At 46.9% G+C, this 9,209-nt stretch overlaps 2 long non-coding RNA genes across 3 annotated transcripts; both read right to left on the minus strand.

Annotated features, from left to right (window-relative positions):
• Window positions 1-3,474: 3,474 nt before the first annotated feature.
• On the minus strand, window positions 3,475-6,224 carry LOC135407153 (uncharacterized). 2 transcript variants are annotated; one of them, XR_010426731.1, is made up of 2 exons: window positions 5,769-6,224; window positions 3,475-3,598 (listed from the first exon to the last, which is right to left on the minus strand). It is a non-coding gene; the product is annotated as an uncharacterized LOC135407153 (long non-coding RNA). The 2 variants fall into 2 exon arrangements; XR_010426730.1 differs by lacking the exon at window positions 5,769-6,224 and adding an exon at window positions 4,069-4,853.
• Window positions 6,225-7,028: 804 nt separating this feature from the next.
• On the minus strand, window positions 7,029-7,651 carry LOC135410292 (uncharacterized). The gene is made up of 2 exons (XR_010428602.1): window positions 7,391-7,651; window positions 7,029-7,179 (listed from the first exon to the last, which is right to left on the minus strand). It is a non-coding gene; the product is annotated as an uncharacterized LOC135410292 (long non-coding RNA).
• Between the last annotated feature and the right edge of the window lie 1,558 nt (window positions 7,652-9,209).

Raw genomic sequence — 9,209 nt, forward strand, 5'->3', positions numbered from 1 at the left:
GCTCTGCCATCTCTCCCAGGGGCCAACCACTAATTCCTCCTTACCCCTGCATGCTGGAGCCTCTCTTTAGAAGAGACTTCCAATCATGACAAATTATCTGTGCTGATTTTGTGACATGAACTGTTACCCATTAGGGAATGAACTGGCATCAATAAATTCATTTCACTTACAACCTCACACTGTGCATGAATTGAAGTTCTAGAGGTGAAAGACATAAATTTACCAGGTGGGCAGGCACACAGCTTCCCTGTAAGACTGTGCACTTCACCTTTGCTACATGAGCTGCTTCTGCTGGGCCAGCCCAACATTAATTTTGCATAGAGTAGATCTCTCCTGGTCTGTGCACAGTCCACATGATTTATATTTGCTTCAAGTAGCTGTGTGAATAGCCTTACCACAGAACAAACTCCTGTTTGTGCCTTCCCCAAAAAAAAAAAAAAAAAAACCAAAACAAAAAAAAAACCCCACCAACTTCAAACCCAAACACAGCATTTTGCTTTACAAGATAAGAACAGTTAGTATTAGAACAACATCTTCTGATTTCCAGGCTATGCAGAGTCAGTAATTAATGAGTTCTCCCAATGCCCTGGTGGGGCAAGTGAGAGAGCATCATTTATTAGGCAGAAAGGAGTTCCCATATGTGTTAATCTACGTCTTAGTCATTCTGATGGTAAATTCATCAAATCACTCCAGCAGATAAGGCTCTCCTCCTCCCCAAACACTCTGTCAGTCAAGTGGCTGAAAATTTCACTCATTTACCCAAATGAAAATCTCACAGGGGACAAATAGAAACTTCCAAGCATTTAGTCAAAAGCCTCTTGTGTCTCCGTGCCCCTGAGAGCTCCTGATCAAGCCAGGGATCCTGTTATGTTGTGCGTTGTGGCACCAGGTGAAGGCAGACCTCAGACCAGAGCACTCACTGGCCTTGTCCTCCCTGTTCTGAATGTTTTGAATGGCTGTTTTGGAATACAGCTTACTGGCCATAATATAAAATAAGGGGTCTTGAGGATGAGGTCTCTCCTTTTCTTTTCTTAAGAAGGATTAGGTACGGTCGTGGGTGACAGGTCTATAAACAAATATTAAATGAAAAGAAGACAAGGATGTGCCCTTCAGCACCCTTAACACATCTATGAGTGTGGGTGTTGGGGGATGGATGAAGGGAACAGAGTCACAGAGGCTCATGTTTTCTCCTTAAAATTCTTAAGACAGAGCACTGGGCACGACAGACTGCTCATCTGACTCAGCAGGGCATTTTTTGTGTTCTTAGGTGAAAAGGGAAGGCTGGAAACTTCCTTCGGAAGCCATAGGAGTGGAGACATGACTTTGCTGGGTCTTCCAAATACAGTAAGCACTAGAAACACCTCCAAGATTGCTGCTGGCAGAGCCACTTCCTTTTTGATTTCATCCACCAATCAGACATTTTCCCATCTCTCTGAGGAGCCAGGCCTACCCCCAGCAACAATGTACAAAGGTCACACTTCTTGTGAATGTGCAGGAAAACCTGAATGGTGGTTAGGCAATGAGTGTGGTGAGGAATTAGTCCCTTTTATTTTGTTTTCTTGGTTTGTCATGTTTTTAGGGGTTTTTGCCTTTTGGCAAAAAAACATCAAGTATAGCAATTTGGGAATACTGTCTAAATGCACCACAGTGGTTGTCGCTTAAAAGCTTCATTCGCTTCTTCACTTGTACATTCTGTGCTCTCTGCCTGAGCTTCACTACTTAGATGAACTGAACCTTATTTTTGGTAAGCATCCTGTTGACCTCTCTGTAGCTACAGGAAGCTCTTCACCATAAACATTGTCTCTCTCCAGTCACAGCTTGTCAGCTCCACAGATTGTGGTCACCTCTCTGCCTGCAAAGTGTTTGTCTTGCTGTGGTAAATAAACGGGACAGAAGGCAATAGACAAGATGCCTGGGAGGATCAAACCCCAGACACACCTCTGAACACCTCTTTCCCCAGAGACTCTACATTGCTTATGAGAGGGAGAGCCACATTTCAGCTCCTTCCATGCTTACTCCTCATGCAGAGTGGCAGGACCCCAGTCCTTCCTCTGGGTTGTTGTGGCGCCCTTCCTTCCAGGCACCCCTAATGCAGCTGTAGGTGAAGACAAAGGTGAAGGCAAAGGCGAAGGCACAGTGGCAGGGAGGTCATACGCCTTCACCCACAGCATGGCAAAACTTGTCCTGGGCTAACCTGTCCCACATAAGCAGCAACAGCAGTCCTGCCAGGCTGCTCGGCTGCTGCTTCACTGGCACAAAATCCATTGCCTTACAGAGAGCTTCATGCCCATTAAAAGCAAAGGCAAGCCAGGAGGAAAATCCCTTCCCTACACTCTCTCGTGCTACTGGTAAAGGCAGCAGCCTTTCCTGGAGCAAACTGGTGCTTTGAACATTGGCCATGTGGGGTGGCCAGGTAATCATTCCCAGGGGCACCATGCCATAGCCAGCCATGCTAATGCTCCCCTCTCTGTCCTCCCACCTGCACTGCCCCTTCTCACCACCCTTTCCCCAGCCCATCTCCAATGGTCAAAGGGATTGAGAAGTGCTCCTGTGCCTTTGGGGTCAGACCCAAGCACCCTGAACATGAGAGAGGTCACAGAAGGGGAGGAGGCAGGGAAACCCATGCTCCTTCATAACACCAGCAGCAGGCAGGACCTGTTCATATTGAAGCTCTGGTGCATGAAGAATTACACTCCAGCCTGATTGTTTTATAAAAATCTGCTCCGGCACCTGTCCAGAGCCATGATCACATCTTCAGTCATGTGGCCAAATGCCTTTTAGTTTTAATCATTTGATCAAATGCCCTAGTGAAAGAGCCATTCGTTCAAATGATTGAAAGTTTGTCATTTGACCAAATTACTAGTCTGGCAGGATGACTAACGGGTCATGCCACAATGTCAAATTCTATTAATGTCACCTGAGAGAGACAAGTGAGGAAAGTAAGGGTTAAAGGAGGAAGTTTGTAGAAGTGTTTATTGCCTCACCATGTACCCCCACACATACACAAGTGTGGTCCCAAGGAACAGGGTGTGAAATCACTCAGATGGCTCCATACCATCAAGCAGATAGGTGGCTGGAGGGGCTCCATGTGGACATCCCTCAAAACCTGGTGAGAACAATTTATGTCACTGAAGGAGGACAGAGCTGCTGTATCAGAGGAGAAAACTGGAGCTTGAGTGTACACTTGGACTTCAGGTGAGGGCTGCCACTGCTGGGACTAGATGGAGAAGAAAATCTGGCCAAACCCTGAGCCAGGAACCACAGCTCAGTGAGAATAGTCCCAGGCACTTCTAGTGCCACTGGTGTTACCACGCTTTCACTACCTGGATCAGCTGGGGACACTGATATCATTTCCTCACGCCTTCCCCTTCACATTTCTGGAGCTGTGTTTCTTGGATGGAAGGAAAACAAGGAGTGGAGGAAGGAAGACTAAAACGTAGCCACTGGTAGAAGGGAGAACTGACAGCAGCCATATAAGGGGGCATTAACCTTTCATAAACCTGCTCTCTGGCCTGTGACTGGAACCAGGGAAGAAATATAATTCTTGTAGTAGGTCTCCTGTGTGCAGCATGGCTGTTCTGGCACACGCACTGGCTTCCTGTGAATTGCAGTTATATTTGCAGGGTGTTAGTATAGAGGCAAGATGGATTTTGTTAATATTAAAGAAGCAGCAGACTTCAAGCAAGAGGCCAGCATCTCTTGTCTTTCAGAAAGGGTTTGCAATGGACATTCCTGGTGAGTGATGATCCCTTACAAAACTCACGCACCCTGTCTGACCCTGTCCCCATGTATGCTGGTGGGTGCTGGGGTGTGACCAACAGCTTCAGACCTCTGAGGGTCCTTGCAGGAGCAGGTACTGGATCCAATTTATGCCCCTTCCCTGTCACCTGCCGATGTTTTGCTTCAAGGAAGACTACAGGGGGATTGGTATGCCACCACTTCTCATCCAGGTGTACAGTTAGGTACTTGTTCATCCTGATATCAGAGCCCTGTCACGTGGACACAGCCAGTGAACCCTATACTAATTCAAACCCAGTAATAACAGTCTATCTGACTTGAACCTTTGACCTGCAGATGTGACACACACCAGGCCAGGAAAGAGCATGTGCAGAAGTGTGTCTGTGCACATGGGAACAGCATGGGCAGAAGTGTGCGTGTGCACATGGAACGGCATGTGCAGAAGCGTGTGTATTGGTGTGAGTGAGGGTGTGCACACATCTGAGCATGATCTCTGCCTCTTCAGGCCAGTTCCACTGCTGCTCCCTGCAGCCTCTGGCCCAGGCAGATAGCTCTCCACCTCATAATGAACCATCTCACTGCAAAGGCGAGTTATGACCTGGGTGATGACCATGCTGTCAGTTCCAGGACAGCCTCTTTCTTTCACACTGGATCAGCATATCTGATCAGTGTGTCAGGGCAGTAAGTTCTGGAGTCCTCTTGCCCAGCATCTGGGACTGAAGTGCATGGTTCAGTGCTGTGCTGTGCCAGGGCCGTGGTGTCACAACTCATGCAAAGACAGGGCAGTGACTTGGCTTTATCTGTGCCTCCTGCAGTCTCAGTGTCTTCCCCCTTCTTGTGACTTCAGCTGGAGTGCTTGAAAGTCATCAGGTCAGTGTGGTTCTTGCTGCTGTCTCACATCCCTACCCTAAGCCCTCAGATAAAGGTGATCAGAACTCCAGCCTATTCCTTGTGCTCCCTTTCCATTTCTTCCAGTTGGCATGTGTCCCTCTTCAGTCAATATACTGCTTTCTGTCTACAAGCTCTGTCCTCTCAGGCTACATGAGTCAACTTTCACAGCTGACTCCAGGGCTTGTAATGTCAGAGAGGTGTTATATATCCTTTGCACATCTACATATACTTGAGGACTGTCTGTACTGGGCCTGCAAAATTAGATATATACACAAGCATGGAGAAAGCTGCAAAGAACTATTTGGTCATAAAAAGATTGCCAGTTCAGCCTCAGCTTGAGGTAAATGTCTCAAGCAAACCCATTACGTATTCTCTGAATACACAATGGGCTTGATTTGAGATGTATTTATGCTCAAGAATATTATGTATTCTCTTTATACACCATGCAAGGTTAAATTTTTTTGAAAATTTATATTTGCTTTTTATCCTACAGACGATTTATGGCCAGATCTCCTGAATCTATTTGAAAACGTCAATTTATTCTTGATTAACTCCAGAAGTGCTGGAGATTCACTTGCTGCTATTAATGTATTTAGAAGCTAGACTCAGAAAAGTTTAGTTAAACTCTTCTAGAGGAAACCGAGAATCCAGATTTGGCCTGTTACAGAAAGGGTCTACGTTAAAATTCAACTTTACATTGGAATTCCTGATTGGGGGCATTTAGATTTACAGCAGTGATTTGGACCAGTCCCTAATCAATTCCTAGATAGTACTTTTTCATCAGCTGATCTGACAGCAGGAAGAAGGTCAGGATCATAAATTTCCCCTTCCCAAGTGCCAGGAGTGGAGGTGGGAAGTGCCTCCCCCAGGTGAGCAGCAGAGCCAGGAGCAGGGGCTGGGTCTGCCTGGGTATTGAGTTCAGCCGACCATCCAGCCCACTGGGAGCACTGGGAGCACTGGCTGCCTGCCACCCCTCTCTCAGGAGCTCAGCTTGCCTGAGGACACTCAGAAAGGGTGACCACACATCTTTCAGAGCTGGCTGGGTCAGGTAGGGCAGGATGTCAGCCTGGGACATCAGCACAATTCTCCTTCACCCAATATACATTCCTCCTGTTCTTGCCCCTTCCCATTTTCCTTACCGTGGCCCCTCATGCTCCCAAAACATCTGAGGTATGCCACGCAAGCCAGGCCAGGTTGTTCTTCGAGGGAAAGTCTGAGCAGAGAGAATGCTACTGTTGGAGTGCATGGAATGAGCTCCTCGACAAGGTGCCCTGAAGTTACACACTCACTGCTATATCTAACCCCCTGCATAAGCATCTGATTTTCAGCACTGTGGAGCTCTGTATCCAGCTTTACACAAGCTTAGTTAATACTGTGTAGGTGGGTCTGAGTTGCAAAGTTCTCAGGTTTGGACTCAGTCCAAAGAAGGCACTAAGCAGAGGAGAGTGACTTTCACTCCTGAGCTACCTCTGTGGCTCTGTCCCTTCCACCAGGTGCTGTGTAGCCTCCAGTAAGCCCTTTTCCTCACACCCTCCCCTTGCTCTTGAAGCTAAAGTCCTGGTCCTTCCCACCTTCTTTAGCTCCTCAGTGTCACCTTTTACTCCCTGCATCCTTGCACATGACCCCCCCACATGATCCTGCAGTGATCCTGAATGCTGCACCATTAACCCCTTCCCACCCCACATATGGGCAACAAAGGCATTGAAGGTGTTGGTGTACTTGTTTGCCCCCCAACAGAAGGATTGCCCAGACCTTCCCTCAGCACCTCTGTGAAACCCTTTGGCTGGAGGAGAAACATCAGCAGGAAAGTGTAGTGTCACATCAGAAATACCTGAAATACTCATGGCCAGGGTCAGGTGGCAATGACTTCTGCTTGACTGGGTTGGTGCAGGCTGCTGCACCTTCTCTTTAGTGAGAGCTCATGCAGTGGTGATTTGATTCACTCTGCTCTCTGATTACAGCCTCCATTTTCCCACTAAGTATAGGAAGTGCAGTAAAACACCCAATTCACTCATCCCCCAGAAGCTGAAATGAACAAGAAATGATGTATGCACCCCTGTATAGGTTATGATATTGCAAGCCTTTAAGCACCACTGCCCAGCGACTATGGGACAAAACCACCTGGCACAGATAGGGACTGTTTCAAATAACCCACAATCTAGTGCTGAAGTGGGTCCTGTTGCTACCAGAGATAGCAAACCAGCCAGTTTGGACTTTGTAACATCTTCAAGGCGGCATGGTACAACTCTGCCCAGCTTATCAAAAATGAAACTAGTGTTTGACGTAACAATAGTGTTTATATCTATCACGCACATCGTTGTGAAATATATCGGTCAAGGAGAGCTCCCACAGAACAGCTCAGCACTTAGCTCCTTGCAAAAGCTGCAGGAGGGTATGAATTATTATGAGTATTTTTAATCAAGTAACAGATACAGTTGGTGCAGTCAGAATTTTCAGAGAAGCTCAAGCTCCTGATAAATATGTCACAATCTATGATAACTTTGCCAAGTCCTTTAATATCCTACAGCTCCAGTTGTTGCCTTCTGACTCCTGCAAAATGTGGGAGGGAAGGGCAAATGTCAGTAAAATCGCTTTGTCTGTTTCAGATCAGCACATCAACTGCCTCAAGGGCAAATTCATGCTCCCTCCTTCCTCTCTGGTGGATGCAGAAAAGGGTCTTTGTTTGCCTTGTTCTTAGAGGAAGGTTTTACCCAAGCAAGAGGCCTTTCCTTCAGATTTTTGGAAAGGATTTAGAACTCACCCACCCCAGACGGCAAGGCTCCCATATCCACCAGTGATAAAGCTTGCATCTTCTTGGCTTCGTTGGTGTAACCTTTTGTAGCTTTGCCAGATCTGCATCACACTTCAAATAGTTAGCTCCCAAAACAACAGTCTAGCATCTCATTTCTTCAGATTGAGCTGACAAGGCTGAAGGAAAACACCCAAGGATCACTGATTCTCATGGAACCGGGAGGTGACCGCCTCACAGAGGGAAAGCAGAGAGGGAAGGTTACAGGAACAAGAAGTGCCCACAGAGACAAGAGCTCAGGGACATGAACCCCCTTGCTGGAGGGACCACTGGCTGAAATGCGGGTGAGGTGTTTGTGGCTCTTTCCTTCCTTCCAAGTAAGTGTGAAAGGAGAAATTCATCACACATGTGCACAAGGCAGCACAGTTCTGCCTGAACTACATCAAGGTAATTTGTGTGGCACCACTGCTTGTATCAAGGATGGGGCACAACCAGTCCCCCTCCACGAGGGTTGGGGTTGATTCAGCCTGCCAAATAGCAAGGCTGGATCTCAACCTACTTGAACATTGAAATATTCAGAAATGGATTTTGTAGACATGAAGGAATCAAGACCTTTTATTCCATGCAAAATCTTAAATTGCCCAGAGAGATTTTAAATGAGTCTTAGCCCAGGGTGGTTTTCAAGATCATCAGTACAGGCATCTCTGGGAAGTGCTGTAATATATGGCTTTTATGTGGAAAATGACCACTGCTTGTTCTCTGAGTAAGAAGTTCAGGGGATGGGGAAGGGGTCATGATTTTAATTTTTACAGTTTTCTCTTTTTTCTCTTGGTTCCTCTCTTTCCAGGTGTCTATTATCACACTACAGGAGAGTCTGTATGGCCTGTAGGAGTAATGTAGGATGTAGGGAGGGAAATAAGGCACTAGAAGTCATGCAATCAGTCTGGGAGATCAACTGGGGAATGCAAAAAAATCAGCTTAGTTTTATCAAATATTACTTTTAAAGGACATAGAGGAGAGGGGATACTGAGGAAATCTCCTTCAAGGCATTAAAAGTCTGTGCTAGAGAACAGCTGTCCAATGAAACACACAGTAAATAAAAATGCAAATCCTAAAACACAATATAAAACTCCATGCTGTCTCAAGACTGAGAAAGGTCACCATTTCAGGAACAGCAAAATCTTCCAAGTCACTGAGGCAAGGTGGAGCCCCAGCATGTGGGTAAGCACTTACTGCAAAGCCTGCAAGAGCCTTGTCAGTGTGGAAACCCTAAAGGCACTTCTGGGGAGAAAGGCTGGGTCTAGGGGAGGATTTCATGGTAAATATTAGCCTAAACAAACATAATAATGGGACCAGAAACTGCCCACACCCCTTGAATGAGAAAAAAGATCCAAAAAGCAAATAGAAGCCTCCATCTCCATATAATCTGCCTAATCACAATCTCACTGTCTCCATTTTTTAACATTTAGTGCACACCCTGAAGGTGCCTGATGCTCCCTAGAGCCTTTCTGAGCGCAGCCGGTGAAACGGATTTGCCCTGGGCTTCCCCATGCTCCCCACAGCAAAGGGGAAAGTGGCATCCATGCTGCCCTGCAGCACAGCAAGGCAGGGCTGAGCACACACCAAAGCTGAGTTCAGGCCTGTCCTGCCCTATCCTAAATGTTTGCACAGTGATCCCTCTGGCCAGGACTGGTGGGCAGGAGTGTGTGCCCAGCCTCATCCATGAGCACTGTCATTGGGTATCCACCCAATGGATTGGGTATCCACCACTGGCTGCTCTCCTAAAGTCTGACCTGAGTTCAGAATAATCTTTTAAATCTCTCTTCTCACC

The sequence above is a fragment of the Pseudopipra pipra genome, chromosome 2 (genome assembly GCF_036250125.1).
Source record: "Pseudopipra pipra isolate bDixPip1 chromosome 2, bDixPip1.hap1, whole genome shotgun sequence".
NCBI lineage: Eukaryota > Metazoa > Chordata > Aves > Passeriformes > Pipridae > Pseudopipra > Pseudopipra pipra.